The sequence below is a fragment of the Antechinus flavipes genome, chromosome 1 (genome assembly GCF_016432865.1).
Source record: "Antechinus flavipes isolate AdamAnt ecotype Samford, QLD, Australia chromosome 1, AdamAnt_v2, whole genome shotgun sequence".
NCBI lineage: Eukaryota > Metazoa > Chordata > Mammalia > Dasyuromorphia > Dasyuridae > Antechinus > Antechinus flavipes.
Window position 1 is genome coordinate 123,192,481 of NC_067398.1, and position 23,719 is coordinate 123,216,199.

At 35.3% G+C, this 23,719-nt stretch overlaps 1 long non-coding RNA gene across 1 annotated transcript in view; it reads right to left on the reverse strand.

The window, feature by feature from the left end:
- Positions 1-1,251: 1,251 nt before the first annotated feature.
- LOC127556795 (uncharacterized) overlaps positions 1,252-23,719 on the reverse strand; it is a 127,767-nt gene continuing 105,299 nt past the window's right edge. The window contains exon 4 of the long non-coding RNA XR_007952508.1: positions 1,252-4,015. This is a non-coding gene — a long non-coding RNA (uncharacterized LOC127556795). The remainder of the gene's footprint in view (positions 4,016-23,719) is intronic.

Sequence of the window (23,719 nt, forward strand, 5' to 3'; positions counted from 1 at the left end):
GGTCATTCCCCTTCTTTATTCAAAATACTCCAGGCTTTCCTGTTACGTACTAAAGTTCAGATTCTTCTCCCTGGCATTCAGGGCCTTTTCCAATCTGGAACTATCCTGAATTTCCATATTACTCGTATTATTGCCCACCATGCATATCAACCAAACTGGACTCTATTTTTGGTCTTTTTCAACATATCCTGAAATTTCCTGCTTCTATGACTTTTTTTTTAATGATATCTATACTCTTTATTTTATCTGGTAAATTGTGGATTACTTTGTAAAGTAGTTACCTGTATATGCCTAAATGGCCTATTAGACTGAAAGTTACGTTTATTTTCCAATGAGATAAATTTTTAAACTTTAAAGTGAAATAAACATTTCAGATACTATTTTCTAAAAAATGTGAACTTTTTAAGGGTATGAACTAATAAACTCTCTTCTTAATTATTCCTCTCCCTTCTCATATCAACAGACTTTATCCCAGATATAAGAATTTCTAGTAATAGCTCTCATGTCTTACTTCTTTCATGACTCTGCTCCTGGCTCTTTGGAAAGCCTCAAGCAAAATTTTGGCCCTAGAGATGTCTTTAGGGTATATTCTAACAAGATCAGCAGCAGGGGGTATCTGAGCAGCCTTTTAAGAATCATACATTTTTACCTCCTGATGTGAGGAAGAAAGTAGAAATGATACACTAAAACTTGTCTGCTTCACTGAATCCTAGCCTGCTTACCCAGGCAGGCAGGAACTTACTCTGGTCAAAACACACACACACACACCACACCACACACACACACACACACACACACACACACACACACACACACACTAATGCACAAAAATGTTTGCCAAGTTAATTCCATTCACCATCTGTACATGGAATATGTGTATATTTATAAAAAACACAAAATCCAATAGACCTGAAGGATGAATAGCTCTTATTGAGAGAGAACTCAATAGTTACCACATCCAAATACTAATCCTGAGCAAAACAAGACAAGCTTACCAAGGTCAGAGTGGGAGACATGTTGTTCTAGAAAGTCCATAGTGAAGGAGAATGCCATCCTGCTGGAATATATTTTGAAATTAAAACTAATCTAGTCAACAAGCCTACCAAAAGGAGTAAACAATGAATTCATTACAATGCAATTGTGACCACCATTATCAGTTCATATGCTCCCACCACTTTGATGAAGTAAAATAAAAATTTTATGAAGACCTAAAGACCCTCATCAATATGCAAAAGAAGACAAGCTTATAAATCTCATAAATTAAATTATAAATTTAATGCCAAAATATCAAAGACTACCAAGAAATGACAAGGAGTCACTGGGAGAAATGGAGTTGGAAACAGCAACAACAGTGGTCACTTACCTGAAGACTTATACATCTTATGACCCTCCCTATCACCAACAGTCTTTCATTTACTTATATTCAATAAAACTTCATGGATACACATTCATAGCAAACATTGTCATTTAATAGACTTTGTTGTTATAAGGAAAAAAGACAGGATGGGAAAGTAACAAAGACAATGTGTGGGGCAGAATGTTGGACTGATTATAGACTTAACTTCTGCAAACTAATTTTTTTCTTCACCAAAAGTGGTGGCCCCAAGGAAAGATGACTATCAGAAAATTTAACAACAAGAAGTTCATTGGTAACTTTGAAAGAAAGCTGAGCCAACACACAATTGGCAACAGTGAAGCAGAAAAAGAGTGGAAAGCTTTCAGAGATCTGGTATATTGGGGCCAGAACACTTGCAAGCATCAAGGTTGGTTTGATGAAAATGATAGGGAAATTTAGACTATACTAGAAGCAAGAACTCCACACAAGCTTTAGCAGCAAGGTAATCCATCCATCTCTAAAACAGCATTTAACTCCATCAAAAGTAAAGTACAAATGACACTTAAGAGAAATGCAGGATTCTTGGTTTAGGAAGACGTCAAATGAAATTCAGTTTTATACTGATAGTAACAATCCAAAGTACTTTTATATTGCTCTGAAGGCTATTTGTGGGCCAATAGAGTGAAGCAGGGTTTTCTACTTGCTCCCATGATATTTAGCATGATGTTATTAGCACTATTGTGAAGTTTTCAATGAGGATACCTTGCTGGAACTAGCTCAGTGTTTGGGAGGCTCCAAAGTTCTGGGCTGCCTACCAAACTGAAGGTATGCAGAGGTGGTATATGGCTATGAATCCTACCCAGTCTTCCAATGTTATGCCAGGAAACTCAATCACCTCCACTAGAATTGTCTTAGGAAGAATTTGAAGATCACCTAACAGGATAAGGTACTTGATGCTGAAGTCGTTTCTTGAGCTAAACTGCCAAACATTCAATTCTGCTACAAAGAGCACAACTCCAATGGGCTGGTCACAGTATCTGAATGCCAAACATATGCTAGCCTAAAAGACTATTTTATGGAGAGCTGATACAAGAGGGGCACTCACATAATAGTCAGAAACTATACAAAGACACTGTCAATGTCTCTCTGAAGAACTTTGGAATTGATTGTGAGAAATGGGAGACACTGATACAGGCATCCCACATAGTATGCCTGTAACAAAGAAAGTGCTGTGTTCTATGAGTGAAACAGAATTGCAATAGCTCAAAAGAAATGTGAGATGCATAAATTTAGAAACATCTCTACTCCATAATGTTCACATGGGCCATTTGTGTTTGACCAGTGATATAGCCTTCTGAGCACACATTGGTCTGATCTGAACATTGGACTTGGGCTTCAGCATAGTGATGTCATTTTGATCTTCTTACAGAAGGAAGAATAGTAAATAATCAACCAGCCATATCTGTTTCCCGACAACTGATTATTAAATTTTGTGTGTGACATTTATACCTCAAAAATCAGTCAATGCTACAAAGTAAGGTTTGATGTCTATTTTTGTTGAATTTTGGACTCCAGAAAGTGATGGAGAAAATGTAAATAATGCAGATTAAACTACAAGCATGTCATGGCATGTCATGTGTACACTTTTTTCCACAGAGAGAAATATTTACCATTTACCAGCATGTAGATGCCTCTACCTCTTTTCCATTTCATGAGTTCCTACTCAAGACCACCATTTCAGGAAGTATCTATGCCTTCCATATTTACTCTTTCTTAGTTCCCTTCCTGCCTCTCCATTCTTCTACCTTAGAATTCAGTACATAAGTATCCTTCCCTCTTTTCACCTCAGCCTTCCAGCTTCCTTTTGGATAATGTCTTTCCTGGTTAGAAAATAAGCTCTGGAAGAACAAGGACCGGCTTTTTTTTTTTTTTTTGCTTGTATTTGCATCAATAATTAGATTAGTAAACATAGATTAGTGGACACTTTAAAAAGTGCTCTCTTGGTCTGTTTCTCTGTCTCTTTATTTGTCTCCTTCTCAATACCTTAAGTCCCATAAATTATATAGAAAAGTAGCAAAAGATACATGCAAGTGTTAATTATATACAGTCTGTGATTTTTCTTTTCTATAAGTATATGTCTGGTGTACCATTCCTTAATCTATAGTTTTTTTTTTTTTAATTCATCATTCAAATGAAGGAAAAAAAATGAAACAGTCCCTTTTGTCAAAAAGGGATAGGTACTAGAATTCGAAAAATGAGAGGAAAACTTGTACTTAAACCTCTCCATTTGCTCCTTGATTTTTTATTCTTCTTGACTGTTTTTCTTTTTTAATCACACATATTAAGATCTCCTTTTTCAATTCATGTGCCTAGTTAATCAAGGAAACACTCTTAGAATGTTGTCACACATCTGTCATTTTTCCACTTATGTTTCAGAAGTGGAAATTGAAACCTGGAGTGGGTTAAGTGGTTGCCCAGAGCCATTTAGAGAAAGGGCTCCCCATTAAAACTAAGTGTCTCATCTCCCATCCTTTCAGTGGTATTGTCTTTCTTCTGCAAAGCTTCTTCTGATGCAAGTCAGTGAGAATCGGGATGCCTTTACATTGTTCTCTTCACCAATATTGCTGTGAAATGACGTACTGGCCTGTCTCTGTCATGCTTCCATTTGCCGTAAATTTCCTTTAAAAAAAAAAAAAAAGCCACTTACAATCATGTTCAATGGCCCCTGCATTAAAAATGAGAAAAATATGGAAACGTGCATTAAAATATTCTGAAATAAATGGCTTTTTTATTACATAAAAGCTCTCATGTGTCTCAAAGGTACTGAGAATAGAATAATTTATGGTAAATGAGATTATTATTGCTGGGAAAAGGTCTATTTTAATGCCAGTTTTCTCAGGGATAAACCAAACCCGAACAGTCCACTGGGGGTGTTCACAAATGTGGAAGACAAATCCTTAAAAGCTTTAAGGGGATGATAAGTGGGAAAGATGTGCTGAGGCAGCACTGCTCTGATGTAACAAGGAGGGAGGCACTCTGTTTATTCTTATCTCCGGAGAGTTAGCTGTAGTATCCAGAAAGAAATTAAAATGACTAGTCTGCAACCAAGATGAAGAAAGAGTTCCGAGGAACTGAATTTCAGAGCAGGGAACTAAGATACCCTGCACTCAGTATCCTGACACAGCTACATTGGTCAGTGTCCAGCGTCAGAATCATACTGGACCACATCGGTTGTCATTGTGGGGACAGAGTTCCCACCAAAATAAAGGGAGGCAAGCTGCAGGGCTTAAGTTCAGGGAAAGCTCTTCAGCATCTGGAACCCTCCAGCCTTCTTATCTCTTACTCCCTCTCCACAAGCACATATATCCACAGATATATCCACATATATATGGTATATCCACAGACCATACTCTTATTGTTTCCTCACATGTGACACTTCATTTCCCATTCCAACTTTGCCTTTGTATTTACTCATTACCTTCATGCCTGGAAGATTCACTTACCTTTTTTTTTTTTACCTTGGTTTCCTTTAAGAAAGGAAGGAAATAAACATATATTAAGACCTACTGTTTGACAGACCTCAGTGGATAGTGTTTGGATAATTGTTTATACTTAAGAAAGTAATGGGCAAAAATAATAATGTAGATTATTAATACTATATGTTTATATCTTGTTTTGTTAATTGTGTAGACTTAAAGGGATGGGACAGCTAAGTGGCTCAATGGATTAGAGTCAAAAAGACTCATCTTCCTGAATTCAAATCTGGTTTCAGACACTTAGAAACTTGGTGATCCTGGGCAAGTCACTTAATGCTGTCTGCCTCAGTTTCCTCATCTGTAAAATTCGTTGGAGAAGGAAATAGCAAATGGCTCTAGTATATTTGCCAAGAAAACCCCAAATGGACTCACAAAGAGTCAGACATGACTGAATTAACTGAAAAACAAAATGTGTGCCAGATATTGTGCTAAACAAATATTTCATTTGATCCTCACAATAACCCTGAGAAGTAAGGGTTATTAAAGATTGATTGAGCTGCCCAAGGTCCCACAACTAGTAAGTATCTGAGATCAAATTTGAATTCAGCTCAAATGCTACCTTCTGTAAAAGGCTTTTCCCATTCTCCCACACACACACACACACACACACACACACTTATGCCCTTATACTTATGTGTATATATAACATATGTATATGTTATACATATGTTTACATATGTACTTATATATATTATGTATGCATGTATATATTATACAGATATACTTATATGTATACTTATAAATGTATATAGATTATGCATGTATTATATATATTTTTATATGTACTTATACTTATGTATGTATATTTTATATATGTATATATGTTATACATATATTTACATATGTATACTTATGCATGTATATATTATGCATGTGTTATACATATGTATTTACATGTGTGCTTATGCTTAAATATATGTATTATATATGAATGTATATATATTATATATTTATATGTGCACTTATATGTTTATATAAATTATATGTGTATATGTATATTTGTACATGTAATATTATGCATATACATGCATGTGTGTATATGCACACACACATATATTTATGCACATGTTGTCTTCCTCACTACTAAGTAAACTTCTGGAGGGCAGGAATTATCTTTTGCCTTTCTTTATATCTCCAGTGCTTAATATAGAGTCCGGGATATATTGACACTTAATACTTATTATGAAACATGGTTGGGGAAGAAAGCATTTAGCATTTACATGTGCCAAACATAGATGATCAATTTGCAAAGGATCAGAGCACAATAAAATCCCCTTCACTTTAATACTCTACTGAGTCTTATTTGATCTTCCTTGGATTACTCAGGAGACACTTTAATCTCTTGCAGAGCCTCTGAATCATCATTATGACCCTTAACTATCAGTGTCTCTTGTATCTGTGTGAAAATACTTATGAATAGTGATTTCTGAGGAGGAGAATGCTGAAGAAATCAACTGTCCTAGTCATAGTGAATAGTCTTAGAATAAAAATCTACCTGCTAGCTCAGGATAGACAATAACAATATTTGGAGGACGTATGGTTATATGTGAGACATGTCTATCCATATGAGTTACTTAAATGTGTCTCCCAAAAATCTCTGGCACCAGCCCTGCTCCTTTTGCAGGGACACAGAATTGCCCTACATTACAACTAGAAGTTATGTCTCCTGAAAATAACAAAGTAGAAACAACAAGATTATGGGATAACCAACTCAGATGGATGTGGCTCTTTTCAGCAATGAGGTGATTCAGGACAATTCAATAAACTTGTGATGGAGAGAGCCATCTGTACTCAGAAAGAGGAGTGTGGGGACTGAATGAGGAGCACAACATAGTATTTTTGCCTTTGTTTTTGTCATTTGCTTGTTTTTTGTTTTCTTTCTCATTTTTTTTTCTTTTTGGATTTTTTTTTCTTCAGCATGATAATTGTGGAAACATGTTTAGAAGAATTGCACATGTTTAACATATATTGGATTACTTGCTATCTAGGGGAGGGAGGAGAGGTAGAGTGAGGGAAAAAATTGGAACACAAGGTTTTGCAAGAGTGAAAGTTGAAATTATCTGTGCATATATTTTATTTTATTATTTAAGCTTTTTATTTACAAAACATATGCATGGATAATTTTTCAACATTGACCCTTGCAAAACATTCTGTTCCAAATTATCCCCTCTTTCCCTCCACCCCCACCCCTAGATGGCAGGTTGTCAAATACATGTTAAATATGTTTTTAAAAATATGTTAAATCCACTATGTATATACATATTTATCTTTGCATGTATTTAAAAAAAAAACCAAAAAGCTATTAGTATTAAAAAAAAAAAAAGTAGAGCAGAGACACAGAATTGCTTCAACATTCCAGTTAGGAGTTATGTCTCCTGAAAATAAAGAAGCAGAGTCAATCCTAATTACATATTAATAGTTCATACTTTATAATAACCATTTGCTTTTAGAGATTATAAAGCACCTCTCTCAACTCAGTACTGTGAGATAGAGTGCACAAGTCTGAAGATCATCATTTCACAGATGAAGAAAGGATGATCCAGAGAGTAAAATAATTTGCCAAAAGTCATATGATCAAGAAATGGAAAAACCTGAAAATTCAGAGGCAGATGTGTGGTACAGTGGATAGAATACTGGATCTGTACTCAAGAAGATTTAACTTCAAATTTGATCTCAACTTATTACCTCTATGACCCTGGGCAAGGCATTTAGCTATTTTGTCTCAGTTTCCTCATCTATAAAATGGGGATGATAATAACACCTACTTCCCAGGGTTTGGGTAAGGATTAAACAAAATTAAAGGATGATTGAGTTTATTAAATAAAAGGGGATTTGTTAAGTACTTAGCACTTTGGCTAGCACATAGCAGGTGCTTCATAATTTTTTATTTCCTTGATTTGAGTTCTTTCAGTCATGTTTGACTTTTCATTAACCCATTTGGGATTTTCTTATCTTTTTTTTTAACTTTTTATTGACAGAACCCATGCCAGGGTAAATTTTTAAAGCATTTTCCCTTGCACTCACTTCTGTTCCGATTTTTCCCCTCCCTCCATCCACCCCCTCCCCCAGATGGCAAGCAGTCCTTTACATGTTAAATAGGTTACAGTATATCCTAGATACAATATATGTGTGCAGAACCGAACAGTTCTCTTGTTGCACAGAGAGAATTGGATTCAGAAGGTAAAAATAACCCAGGAAGAAAAACAAAAATGCAAACAGTTTATATTCATCTCCCAGTGTTCTTTCTTTGGGTGTAGCTGCTTCTGTCCATCCTTGAGCAATTGAAACTGAATTAGCTCTCTTTATCGAAGAGATCCACTTCCATCAGAATACATCCTCAAACAGTGTCGTTGTTGAGGTATATAATGATCTCCTGGTTCTGCTCATTTCACTTAGCATCAGTTCATGTAAGTCTCTCCAAGCCTCTCTGTATTCATCCTGCTGGTCATTTCTTACAGAACAATAATATTCCATAACATTCACATACCACAATTTACTCAACCATTCTCCAATTGATGGGCATCCATTCATTTTCCAGCTTCTAGACACTACAAACAGGGCTGCCACAAACATTTTGGCATATACAGGTCCCTTTCCCTTCTCTAGTATCTCTTTGGGGTATAAGCCCAGTAGTAACACTGCTGGATCAAAAGATATGCACAGTTTGATAACTTTTTAAGCATAGTTCCAAATTGCTCTCCAGAATGGCTGGATGTGTTCACAATTCCACCAACAATGTATCAGTGTCCCTGTTTTCCCACATCCCCTCCAACATTCCGCATTGTCTTTCCCTGTCATTCTAGCCAATCTGACAGATGTGTAGTGGTATCTCAGAGTTGTCTTAATTTACATTTCTCTGATTAATAATGATTTGGAGCATATTTTCATATGGCTATAAATAGTTTTAATTTCTTCTTCTGAGAATTGTCTGTTCATATCCTTTGACCATTTATCAGTTGGAGAATGGCTTGATTTCTTATAAATTAGAGTCAGTTCTCTATATATTTTGGAAAGAGGCCTTTATCAGAACCTTTGATTGTAAAAATGTTTTCCCAGTTTATTGTTTCCCTTCTAATCTTGTCTGCATTTGTTTTGTTTGTACAAAAACTTTTCAATTTTATATAATCAAAATTTTCTATTTTGTGGTCAATAGTGATCTCTAGTTCTTCTTTGGTCATAAATTCCTCCCTCTTCCACAGGTCTGAAAGATAAACTATCCTATGCTCTTCCAATTTATTTATAATCTCATTCTTTATGCCTAGGTCATGAACCCATTTTGACCTTATCTTGGTGTATGGTGTTAAGTGTGGGTTAATGCCTAGGGAATTTTCTTGATAAAGATATTAAAGTGATGTTCTAATTCTAGCTTATTTTACAGATGAGGAAATAGAGGTAAACAGAATTAAGTAATTTGCTTAGGGTCACACAGCTAATAAGTGTCTGAGACTAGCTTTGAACTCCTGAAAATCACTTTTTCTGGTTTCAAGTCAAGTAGTCTATCCACTGCACCTCTAGCTTCCCTTAGTTAAATTGACTTGAAATTATACTGCTGACATAATCTCTGGGTAGAGAGGATAGACTACTATTTGCTGCATTTACAGATGATTTTTATTACATGATACAATTAGCTAACAGAATTTTTCTACCATTAAATTAACTTCTTCCCTTTTCCCATTCCCTTTGTCCTCCTCTCCTGCTCTACCCTTGAAATCTGATCTTTGGTCAAGATGTTTGACAGAGGTAGGTCCTTATTACTACAAAGAAAAGCAAGTAAAGCTATTTTTACATTAAAGACAAAAAACATTGAGGAGAAAAGGGAAGGCAGGGTTAATGAGCTGAGTACTAACATTTTTTCTATTACTTTCTTAATTCTAGACAATTTCTTCTAATGTCTTCATGAATAAAAATGAGGTTAATAATACTTATTATTAAGACTGTTGTAAAGAAAGTGTCCTGCAATCCTTAAAACATTATGGAAATGTGTTTATAATATCTAGGACTAGAAGAGACTTAGAAAACACATAGTTCAAATGAGGAAACAGCAACCCAATGACCAGTATAGCATATAGCAGAAAGAACAGGGATTTGAAGTCAGAACATGGGATTCAAAGTCTTTCTCCACAACTTACTCTCTGTAAGTAATGACAAGCAGGGCAAAAAAAGGGGCAAATATATTAAATTTTTTGAGCCACAGTTTTATCATCTATAAAATGAGGACATTGAACTAGGTAACTTTTAAATTTTTAATATACTTTTTTTTGTTACTTTTTAATGTTCTACTGTCTCTGTCCTCTCCCCTCATACACTAGAAAAGAACGTCATTAGGCACAGATGTGTGTGAATATATGTATATGTACATATGCATGTATGTATACATGTATGCATATATATGTAGGTATATAGCTATATGTACACATATATATATATAGTTATGTATATGTGTAGCTCTGTTTATGTGTGTATATGAATCTGTAAAACCATACTATGCTACTCTATTGATTCTTTCTCTGGAGATGGATAGCATCTTCCTTTATAGGTCCTTTGTTGTTGATTTCAGTGTTTATAATACTCAACATAACTTAGTCATTCACAGTTATTCTTCAAACAATGCTTCTGTTACTTTAGTCAACATTTTCTTAGTTCTCTTCATTTCACTCTTCATTATTTCATGCAAGTCTTTCTGTGCTTTTCTGAAATCAACCTTCTCATCATTTCTTTTTTAAATTAGTATTTTATCCTTCCAAATACATGCAAAGATAGTTTTCAACATTCAGCTTTCTAAAACCTTGTATTCCAATTTTTTCCTCCCTCTATCCTCTTCTCCCCTCCCCAAGACAGTAAACAAGCTGATATAGGTTAAACATGTGCAATTCTTCTTATCATAGTTCCATATTTGTCTTGCTGCACAACAAAAATTGGATCAAAAAGGAAAAAGACCACAAGAATTAAAAAAAAAAACAAGCAAACAAACAAAAACAACCAAAAAAGTGAAAATATGCTTTGATCCATATTTAGTTTCTATAGTTCTTTCTCAGGATTCGAATGGCACTTTGCATCACAAGTCTATTGGAATTGCCTTTAATCATCTCATTGTTGAAAAGAGCCAAATTCATCACAGTTGATCATCACATAATCCTGTTACTGTGTACAAAGTTCTCTTAGTTTTGCTCACTTCACTTAGCATCAGTTCATATAAGTCTTAAAGGCTTTTCTAAAATCAGCCTGTTGATCATTTCTTATAGAATAATAATATTCCATTATATTTATATACCATGAATTTAGACATTCCCCAACTGAAGGACATCCACTCAATTTTCAGTTTCTTGCCACTACACAAAGAGCTGCTACAAACATTTTTGCACATCTGGGTTCTTTCCCCTCTTTTATGATCTCTTTGGGATACAGTTCCTGTAGAGACACTGTTGGATCAAAGGGTATGCACAGTTTGATAGTCCTTTGGGCATAGTTTTAAATTGCTCTTCAGAATGATTGGATCATTTCACACCTCCAACAATATTGTATTTGTGTCCCAATTTTCCCTTTCAACATTTATCATTATCTTTTCCTATCATCGTCTGCTCATTTTTTCTTATAGTATAATATTCCATCACAATTATATATAATGTTCAACCATTACCCAATTGATGGGCATCCTCTCAATTTCTAGTTCTTTGTCACCACAAAGAGAACTACTATACATTTTTTTAGAATATGTAGGTTCTTTTTTTTGTCTCTAATTATTTTGGGAAACAGACCTAGTAGTGCTATTACTGGATCAAAGGGTATAGGCAGTTTTATAACTCTTAGGGCATAGTTCCAGATTGCTCTCCAACTAGGTAACCTTTAAGATTCCTTCCAGTTTAAATCTTATTGCTGGCAGGGGTGTACTGAAACAGCTCAAAACATATTGTGAGAAATAAGTGCTAAATTTTTAGGACAAGCATTTACATCTCAGAAATTATCAACTACAAACCAAAGATGACATATTTTTTGGTTGATAATTTAGACTTAATAAAGCAATGGAGAAAATTTTAATGATGCAGATTATCATCATTATTTTTAAAATGTGATATTTCTGTGCCTTATCTGTCTTTTACACTCAGAATAGGCGCCCTTCCTTCATAGGGCAGGATTTTGATACATTCTAAGGGCCTCAACATGTTTGATACACAGGTTTTTCAACCAAGTGATCTGAGAATATGTCAGGTTAAGAAAAATCTAAGAATACAGTTGAACCTTGAAGTTCAGCTGCTTTGCCCAAAGAATGGAGGAAAGTCCTCTTCATCTTTAGTGTTTAAAACATTTAATATGGTAAATAAGCTTTCCTTCATTATGATTCTTGAGATTTCTGCTGGAAATTTCCAGATATTTGAAGTGAATGATTAGTTTGACCACCTTATGAGAGTGTACAAACCTATGCCTAATCACAATGTATGATAAGCAAATGCAAATTGATTTCTTATATTGGTTTTATCTTTATGATATAAGAATTATTATACCATAGGTGGTATGTTAAAAATATTTTTGTGATTTCCTAAATTAATGGGGAGGATAGTATTGGCCAATTGAATTAGCTGGAGTCAAAGAATAAATGTCCATTCCTTATTTTCCACTATTCCCATTTATGTCATGTGACACTCAACATGGAAGAACATGTACCTCATGAAAATATTGATCTAATATTGTCATCTTTTCTGGGTTTTTTTTTTTTTTGCACATTTTCAGTAACACAATAAATACATGTTTGTTGAATGCTAAATGTTGCGAGAAGATTGAAAAGTGAATAATATAGAGTCCCTGCCCTCAAAGCCCTTAAATTCTTTTGAGAGAAAATTACTCGTACACAAATGAATACATACAAAGAAATTGAACGGCACTAGTAGTGGAAGAATAAAGTTTGATCTCAAGCAGAAAAGAGAACTTGAGCTAGGCCTTGAAGAAAACCAAGGAATCTATGGCACAAAAGTGATTGAGTAAAGCATTCTAAGAATTTGGGAGACTATACAAAGGTATAGGAATAAGAATAGAGAAATAGTAAATAATCAGTTAATGTAATAACTTGTAAAGAACAGTAATGTTCCATAGTGTTTTGCCTCAGAGCCCTATGACAGAAGAAGTACAGACATGATTATTTACATTTTTCCCAGCTGAATCTCAGCATGTGACAAAGTAACTTGCTAAAGTCAGGGCCATAATGTGTCTCTTTTTAACAATGAGGTGATTCAGGCCAATACTAATAGACGTATGATGGAGAGAGCCAACTGCATCTGGAGATTGAATATGGATCACAACATTGAATATGGATCACAAAACAAAGGTTTCACCTTTTTGTTGTTGTTTGCTTGCTTTTTTCTTTTTTTTCCATTTTGATCTGATTTTTCTTGTACAGCATGATAAATGTGGAAATATGAAAGGAAAAATTATACATGTTTAAGATATATTGGATTATTTGTTGTCTAGGAGAGGGAGTAGGAGAAAGGAGGGAGAAAAATTTGGAACACAAGGTTATGCAAGGGTGAATGTTGAAAACTATCTTTGCATGTATTTTGAAAATAAAAAGCTATTATTAAAGAAAAAATAAAGTCAGGGCCATAGCTAGAATAGGGCAATCAGAATCTGGGCCTAGGATGATGATTTTAGAAGACATAATGATACTTGTAGTCCTTCAGCAGAAGAAAACAGACAAAAAAAATAACATCTATATGCAAGAAAAATGATGAAAAATAGAAAATTTTCAAACACTTTTCTTCTACTTTTGATCCTATACCTCCAGCAGTAGCAAGTCTTGCCCTGCCATATCAGAAAGAGATTTCTATCTATCTCTTCCCTTCCCCTTCCACCTATACACATACTCACTCACTCACCCAACTGAAGGGATTGATTCATTCTGCCTGGATGATTGTGTTTTGTGGCATTTTCCTTGATGCAAAAAGTTTTTGTTTCAAATATGGCCCAAGATCATACATCTAATGAGTGGGTGAAGCTGAAATTCAAATCCAGGTCTTCCAACCCCAATTCTGATTCTCTTTCTTTTCCAGGAGAACTCTCTTAAAAGTTTACAATGAATCCCAGTTATCTCTTGTTATTCAGTCATGCCTGAGTATATGTGACCCCATTTGGATTTTTTTGGCAAAAATAATGGAATGATTTGCCATGTCCTTCTCCAGGTCATTTTACAGTTGAGAAAACTGAGGCAAACAGAGCTAAGTGACTTCCCCAGAGTCACACAGCTACTATGCATCTGAGGCCAGATTTGAACTCAGGAAGATGATTCTTCCTGACTTTAGGCCTGGCACTTTATCCACAGGCATTATCTAAATATTGCCAATTGTCTCATAAATCAATATAAAATGTCTCATAATGGGTTTATAGGATTTTTCCCCTTTAAGTAGTGGATCAGCCTGGAATTATGCCCAAAAAGTTATCAAACTGTGCATACCCTTTGATCCAGTGCTACTACTGGGCTTATACCCCAAAGAGATACTAAAGAAAGGAAAGGGACCTGCATGTGCCAAAATGTTTGTGGCAGCCCTGTTTGTAGTGGCTAGAAACTGGAAAATGAATGGATGCCCATCAATTGGAGAATGGCTGGGTAAATTGTGGTATGTGAATGTTATGGAATATTATTGTTCTGTAAGAAATGACCAGCAGGATGAATACAGAGAGGACTGGCGAGACTTACATGAACTGATGCTAAGTGAAATGAGCAGAACCAGGAGATCATTATACACTTCGACAACGATATTGTATGAGGATGTATTCTGATGGAAGTGGATTTCTTTGACAAAGAGACCTAACTCAGTTTCAATTGATAAATGATGGACAGAAGCAGCTACACCCAAAGAAAGAACACTGGGAAATGAATGTGAACTATTTGCATTTTTATTTGTCTTCCTGGGTTATTTTTACCTTCTGAATCCAATTCTCCCTGTGCAACAAGAGAACTGTTCAGTTCTGCAAACATATATTGTATCTAAGATATACTGCAACATATCCAACATATATAGGACTGCTTGCCATCTAGGGGAGGGAGTGGAGGGAGGGAGGGGAAAAATCGAAACAGAAGCGAGTGCAAGGGATAATGTTGTAAAAAAAAAAAAATTACCCTGGCATGGATTCTGTCAATATAAAGTTATTATTAAATAAAATAAAAAATAAAATATCAAAAAAAAAATAAATAGTGGATCAGCAATGGCTTATATCAAGGAGAAACTGAGTTTTGCAATGGGTGGGTTCGCATAAATGGCCCTTGTGGTAGATTCTTCTATTTAATGGAAAACAATATTCACGAAAAATTTCATCATTTTAATGGGGAAACAGTATGTGGAAAGCTTAATGACATTAACAACTCTCTAAGCTCCAAACTTACTTTCTCCCACCTGTTCAGTGGCTCTTTCTCTGAGCGTCTTACAGCTTCAGCTCAGTGTCTGTGTGGCCCTCTCTCTCTAAGTGGGGGCCTTCCCCTGGGAAAGATTCTGCCCCTTTTCACAGATGGGAATGCAACAAGCACTCTGGCTGTGATTCAGTCAAACCATAGTCTCCAGATTGGAAAATGAAGGCAAACCAGAAAAACAATTTCTTCACATTCTTTTGTGTATCTTTTTCCCTCCCCCTCACACCCTCCTGGGAGTCCCTTCTTCAGTGACCTCGGCAAAAACCTCAAATGCACTGGAAAACATAACAATTTAGCCCATAATGAAAGTTTAGAATTTAAGAAGAAAATTCCTGTGAGAGAATCATCACCATCCTCCCACACCTAAGACTAACAAACCTTTGCTCTAAAATAGAGTACTGTCTTCTATTTCAAATTAAAGAATTATCAAGACAAAAAGCACAAGAAATTGAGAGACCAATAAAAAAGAAAAATCCTACTCATTTCCTGCCAACAGACAGAGAGCTCTTTCAGTCACTTAACAGTAGTTTTATTTTTGCTTTATTACATTTTCTCTGAAAACCTTCACCTAGTTAGGCATAGCAGAGATAGAAAAAAATTGAGAAGTTGTTTTTCTTTTATTAGTTAACTAGTACAGAACACATACCTTCTTCCAAGTCCCCAGTGGCTTTGTATTTTTGCTAAGGAAAATGCCTCTAAGTCGCTGAGTTAGGCTGGAGGAATTTGATGGAGGAATTCCACTTTGGATATGTTCAGCTCAGTAAGTGATATGTGGTGGTTTTTGTTTTTTTGTTTTTTTTTTTCTTTTTAGAACCATAATTAGTGATTTTGGCTCCTAGAAGAGCAGCACAAAAAATTCCCTCAACCCAACTTCAATTTACAATGGAAAAGTTGACAAAAAAAAAAAAAAAAAAACAAAGACATGTTCAGTTGAAAAAGAGAGGGAATTTGTTACGTCAGTGGCTCTATGTACATATACAAAGATGCACATGTAAATGTACAAATGGGTACATCGTGTTGCTTCCTATTAAAGTATTCTCTAAGTAAGTTCTGTGCTCAGTTATTTCTAACAACAAAAATAATGTTTAGTGTCTTCATCCTCTGAATGTAGGTGCTCTGAGGCAAAGTCTAAGATAACCATCTTAGTAATTTAGTGCCTAAGAGGGCCTTGATTAGGCCTGTGTTCCATCTGCAAGAATCAAAGGAAACAATGTGCATTCTCTCTCTCTCTGTCTCTGTCTCTCTCTGTCTCTCTCTGTCTCTCTCTTTCTCTCTCTCTCTCTGTCTCTGTCTGTCTCTCTGTCTCTGTGTGTGTCTTTTTTCTCTGTCTCCCCCTCTGTCCCTCCTTCATTCCCTCTCTCCCTCCCTCCCCCCCCCACTCAATTTGATCCTGAGAATCGTGTATCTTATCCTAGACACAGTAAAGTTTCTTAAGTAGAGAAAGAAGCAAAGTCAAATCTCTACATTAAGAATATCCATTTGGTAGCTATGTGAAGAATATGTAAAAAAGAGGAATCTGGAGGCTACAGTCCAGGCAAGATGTGATAAAGACCTGAATTAGAGGAGTATATGTATGAGTGGAGAGAAGGAGGATATAACAATTTGTGACAAAAAAATTTGATGATCAGAGTTTAGAGTTGGGAGGAATTTTAATGATGATCCTCTAATAATTCTTGTCCTATGTCCTTGCTCTATAGATGAGGAAACTAAGCCCTAACTTTAATCTTAGTTTAAGGGTTAAAAGGCTCAAGATCACACAAGTAGCCCATAGTAGAGCTGGGAACAAAGCAAGTTTCCAAAGTCAGTGTCTGCATCTCTGCACCATTCCCTTCTCTTATTGTTGGCTAGAGCTGCAAGAACTTACCAGCATATATAAAAGTAACTTTTTCTATGGGATAATTATAATGATAGGGTTCTGGGCAACCACTCCCTATGGAAAGAAGGCATCCGAGACATGTGTCATCAAAGCAATGGATGGATAAAACTGGTAACTTGAGCAGGGAAAGACTTAATCAGTCATTAAGCTCAGAATATGTCAGTCTTCCCAGTTCTACAATTGAAGAACATAGCTCCAAGGGAAGATGGCATCTTTTAGTGAGGGAGACTTTGAGGTTGTTAATTTACATGGCTTCCAAGGATGCTAATCCTAGAATAGCAGGGAAGAGAGCCAAGCTTTACCATGATGGTAAAACCTGTTAGCAACAGTGTTTCTGTAGTGCTGACTTATGTTTCTGTGATGATTTAAAGTTTGTAAAACCCTTACTCACAACAGCCCAGAGAGGTTTGAAAAATTAGCAAAACAAAGATTGGAATGAGCAACTTTCCTAACTTCATAGAGATAGTGAGACTCAGATCAAGAGTCTGAATCTAGGTCTTCTGACTTTCTGCTATGGTCATGCACTCTTAGTACTTTGCCACATAATACTAATGGCTAACATTTATATGGCCCTTACTGTGTTCCAGGCTCAGTGCTAAGGACTTTACAGATATCTTATTTGATCTTCACAGCAATCCTGGGAAGTAGATGCTATTATTATCTCTATTTCACAGATGAGGCAGACTGAAGTTAAAGTGACTTGCCTAGCTCACACAGCTAGTAAATATCTGAATCTGGATTGGAACTCAGGTTTTACCCTGATTTTAGATCTGGTGCTCTATTCACTGCACCACCTAGCTGTTACTGAAAATGAACGAGGAACTTTACTTCAGCTATACCATGGCTACACAGAGACAAACTGTTTCTCACAAATGAAATGTTGCTGAGAGAGGAGGAAGCAGAAATGGGGGATATTGGCTAAGGGAAAAACTCCCCAGTTGTATCTAATTTATGCTCAAGTCTCTCTCCTTCCTTCCTCCCTCATCTGTTTCTCTCTCTCTGTCTCTCTGTCTCTCTCTGTCTCTCTGTTTCCCTCTCTTCTTCCCTACCTTTCTCTCTTTCTCTAATTTTATTTCAGTAGTCCCTATCTCTACTTTCTGACTCTTAGATCTCCTTGGCCCACTCTACCTCCTCTTGCAATGCAGAAACCTTTTAAATGTAGCCTCTTCTCTTGTCAGACTCTGCCATCATCCTTGTCCAGGTCTTCATCACTTCATGCCTGATTATTACAATAGCCTTTGAATTAATCTCCTTGTTCCAAGTCTTTCTTCACTCCAGTCCTTCCTTTACTCAACTCTGTTCCTAAAGTACGGATCTAATGATGTCATCCCCTTCTTCAATAAACTGTAGTGACTCCCTATCACCTCCAAAAATCAAATCTAAAATCCTCTTTTTGGCAGTCAAAACCTTAATAACCTGCTTCCTTTCTATATTTCCAGTCTTCTCTAATCTTATTTCTTTACCATATAGACCCAGTGACACTGGCCTCCTTGATGTTCCTTATATACAATATTCCATCTTTAGATACCAGGCATTTTAACTAGCTGTTCCCCATGCCTACAATTCTCTTCCTCTCATTTCTGTCTCTTGCCTTCCTTGTCTAAAATCCCATCTTTTACAAGAAACTATTCCCAGTCTTTTCATTCAACCATTCTGGAGAGCAATATGGATCTATGCCCAAAGGGTGAACAAACTGTGCATACCCTTTGATCCAGCTGTGTCTCAATTGGGTCTGTATACCAAGGAAATCATAAATCAGGGGATAGGACCCATATGTGCTAAAATATTAGTGGCAGCTCTTTTAGGAGTGGCAAGAAACTGGAAACTGAGTGAATGCCCATTAGTTGGAGAATGGCTCAATAAGATATGGTATATGAATATTATTGAATATTGTGGTTCTGAAATGATCAGCAGGATGATTTCAGAAAGGTCTGGAGAAACTTGCATGAACTGATGCTAAGTGAGGTGAGTAGAACCAAGAGAACATTATACACAGCAACAACAAGATTATGTGATAACCAACTGTGATGGACTTGGCTTTTTTCAACAGTGAGGTGATTCAGATTAGTTCCAATGGTCTAGTGACTGAGAAAGCCATCTTCACCCAGAAACAGAACTGTGTGAGCTGAGTGTGGCTCACAATATAGTATTTTCACTTTTTATTGTTGTTTGCTTGTATTTTGTTTTCTTTCTCATTTTTTTTTCCTTTTTGATCTGATTTGTCTTGTGCAGCATGATAATTGTGGATATATGTATAGAAGATTTGCACTTTTAACATATATTGGATTACTTGCTCTCTAGGGGAGAGGATGGGGGGAAGGGAGTATAAATTTGGAATACAAGGTTTTGCAAGGGTGAATGTTGAAAACTACCTATACATATGTTTTGAAAATAAAAAACTTTTTTTAAAAAATCTCTTCATTGGTAATCTGAATGCCTTTTCTTTCTAGTCTTCATCTTTGTTGACTTCAGTGACAACATTGATCTTTTTCAGAATAGTCTCTTCCCTCTCAACAACTGTACACTATGCTTTTTTTGTTCTACCTAGGTAATCTTTGTGTGTTTCAAGCTTCTTCAAGGAGTCATCGTTTGTATTCCCTAATCAAGATTTCCTGGAGTTCCTTGTCCTGCTCTTTTAGGTAATGTGTCCCAGAGTCAACTCCTCTTAAACTTGAATATGTTTCTAGGTTCTGTCCCGGGTTTTTCTCTCTCTACTCCTCTTCATTTGATGATCTCATCATCCTCCATCAAATTAAATCTCTAATTATCATCTCCATGCTGATGATTCCTAGCCCTACATGTCAAATTTTAACATGTCTCTTAAATTTTGGTCCCATGTCACCAATTCTATGTTAGACTGGATATCCCAAATGGCATCTCAAGCTTTCTTCCCTGCTTTCAGTTTTACCTATAAATTGAGAGATGAGAGACTTAAGTCCCTTCCAGCTCTGCACAATCCACTAGTTTGTGGTCCCACAATCTACTTTTAAATAATTTTTATAATCTTGTAATTTTCTTTGGGATTTTAGCTTCCCCCTTCAATTTACTTGTAACTATCAGCAGTCAATGCCCTTAGAAAACCTTAAAAAGAATTATGCATTTATTTTAGAGACTTTTAGAACAACAAACTAGGGCAGAAGTTAAAAATCATTTCTTCCTACTAGAGGTCTAAGTAAGTGGGATGAGAGATTAAAGAAAGAAGGATAGAAAAGTTTCCAAGGGGAGCTGGTCAGTTGATAATTCAGCTAGGGACTTGCAGGTGGAAGGAAATGGACAGGCAGATCTGGCCAGGATCAAGAAGTATCTCTAGGGATTCACTACTGGAAAGATACCAGCCCAGCTGGAGGAAATAATACTCTAGGATGGACAGAGAATAGTTTGCTCACTTATTTTCTTAATTTTGCCAGACAATCAATGAGACAGTCTAGTGGCTGGATTGGGTGGATTAAGGGCCAGTCTAGAAATTAGAATGACCTCAGTTCAAGACCTACTTGTGAAAGCTACTAGCTGTGTGACCTTGGGCAAGACATTTAACTTCTGAATACCCTCTGGGACAATATAAATTTTAAGTGAGCTACCTATCTGCATTGATAAATTCACATCAGGACTGACTATAATATTAACAATTACCATTAATATGCATAAAGCGCTTTAAAATTTGCAAAATATTTTAATGATTGTATGTCAATTCCACTCACATTGTGTCTTTCTTATACAATTTTCAGGAATGATATCTATATTTCAAAAATCTTTGAACATTCTGATAACATATTTAAGTGGAAATATTATTTCCAGAGTTTGGGAGTTGAATAAAATAATAATGTAACTAATAAAGTCTTAATTGCCAAAAATCTCACTGCTTCATGATTAAGTCTATTGTTTTATTCCTTTTCTTTCTTTCTTTTTTTTTTTTTTGGATTATTTTCTTGTAGATCCTAGATATCTTACTTTAATACAACATTCTATTTCTAAAAGTTTTATACTAATCTAGCAGTAGGAGGTATGTTTTAAATTCTTAAATACTAAAAGAAGTCAAACAGAAGCCAGTAAGTACATGTACATTTAAGATGTATTTGAGACCTGAAGTTTGATCCCAGATATCTATGTATCAAGGATCAGAATGAGGTTTTATGGAAAAAATACATAATACCAGCCATGATATCTTTGACTCTCTCTGATTTCTAATACTACACTGTAAATTAAAGGGAGAAACAGATTGGCAGTGAGCTCTGACATATCAAGAGACTGAACAAATTGTATTTTTTCAATCCTAACTTCAAATGAACATACTTTTCAAACCTAGTAGTTTAATTCTAATGATGAAAAATTCACTGTGTTGATTTGGTCTGTTTGTACCCCTGCATTTGGAAAACTGAAGATAGTTACCTTTATTATCCCCTGCCCACAAAAGAACTGACAATATGATTATCTCTTCACATCATTACATTCTAAGAATGTAATCAGATAATCTTAAACATCTTTTATCTTATAACATTCTTTATAATTAAGGATTTGCTATATATTGCATTTTCATTGGTAATATAACAAAGAATAAGATTAATTTTGTATAATAATTTAATGTCAGTCTTGTAACCATTAATGGAACTTTCTTATTTTTTAATCTATTCTTTTATCTTATGATTTTCAGCTAAATTCTAAGCTTTTGTTAACTGTCCAAAGCAAACCAAGTTCTGTGTGATTCTTAAGGGAAAAGCATTTTTTAAAGGAACAGTGGAACATAAGAGAAAAGTTTCTTAAATAACAGTATCTTTCATTCTGAGATCATGCATAGTACTTCATTAATAATAAATATGTTTACTTTAAAAATACATGAATTTGAACATCAAAGGATGAAACACTGGAAAACAAAACTTTCTGTAATGTCCCAAAGCTGATGGGCTCTAGGGTATATCAGGACAAAACCTCAGCTCATTCAGCAATCTCATGTAACAACTTTCATTGTACTTCATAAAGTGGGAAAATTATAGTCACCTCCAGGAAGGCACAAGCAGTCAATGTGACCGCAGAACCTGGAGGCAGCTGTGTATTTTCTCTGTTTAAGCTGACCAGAACAGGACAGGGTACACAGGAAATACTGAAGATGCATTGAGGGTTTGCCCAGGTGTTGGGTAACCTTGCTACACTAAGCCCAAAAGACTTGGTAGTGTTTGACTTTGGCCTCTTTAGATTTTGGTGGTCTCTTTTTCTTCTGTTATTGGTTCATTAATGATTGATATCCCTGGAACTATTCAAAAACAATTCAGAGTCAGCATGACTGGTATATAAAGGTCCATTGTCTTCGTGGGCATGTTTCTGGAACATGAAAGGTTACTTTCCAAGAGCTGTCAAGCCTAATAACAATGAACAGTTTCTATAATACTATGTATTATTAAATCCAGTTGAAGAAATTTAGCATAATGTCTTTTTAAAAATCACTTATGCTGATCAAAGATGAGGATTTCAGTTGAGAGGCAGATTTGGGAAGCAAAGCGCTAGTTAAGGAAATAGAATATGAGAATGAAATTTGGAATTAGAAGTTAAGGCTTAAAATATATATAAGAACCTTCCTAGGATATCTGCTGTTCCATGATCCTATAAATCCTTGTTAGTAGGGAAATTGCCTATGTCAGAAAGGCTTTATATCTATAAAACATTCATAAATGTTCCAGAAGAAGGGATTTTCCCATTATTTTTAAATAACATTCTAGTGATAATGATATTTATAAAACTTATGCTTGCTTTGTAAGTAAACAATAACAATAAATGACAATCCCTAATGATAATGATATTTCTAAAACATTTAAATGACAATTTTCTAATATTAATGATGTTTATAAAACTTAAATTTGGCTACATCTCTATTTTTAAATGTTAATCTAGTTGATCTTTAAGGAAATTGAGCAATGAACTAAATGAATTACCAAGATCTACCATCCAACACAATATTCTCCAAAATATATTATTTTCCTTCCAATAACCTGAATAGACATGGAAATAGACAAAAAAATAGATGTTAGATAGATATATAGATAGATGTTAGATAAATAGATAGATAGATAGATAGATAGATAGATAGATAGATAGATAGATGATAGATAGATGGGTGGATAGATGGATGACAGAGAAGAGGCAGCTAAGTCTAGAGCTAGGCCTAGAAGCAAAAAAGACTGAGTTCATATATGACCTCAGATATATAACGATAGTAAGTAACCAGTATGTATCAGAAGCAGAACATGAAGGCAGGTCTTCCTGGCTCTAAGAGTACTCATAAATATCTATGTTAATAATGGCATTGACTTAGTCTCATTTAAATATCTGTGTTTAATTTTAAACACCTCCTCCTACCAATCATGTCTGGTTGAACAGAAAGTTTGTACTGATTTCTGGGATGTTGATTTCATACTTCACAAATTTTATCTCCTTTGATCCTTCCAAAATCCTTTGAGGTAGGTACTATTATTATTATTATTTTACGTGTAGAGAACAATTCCCTGAGGTTGGTGGTTCTCCTCGTAAAGTGGATGGACCTTTAAGATATACATTTCTTCAAATTGCCCCATTTAATGTCTCTAATTTGT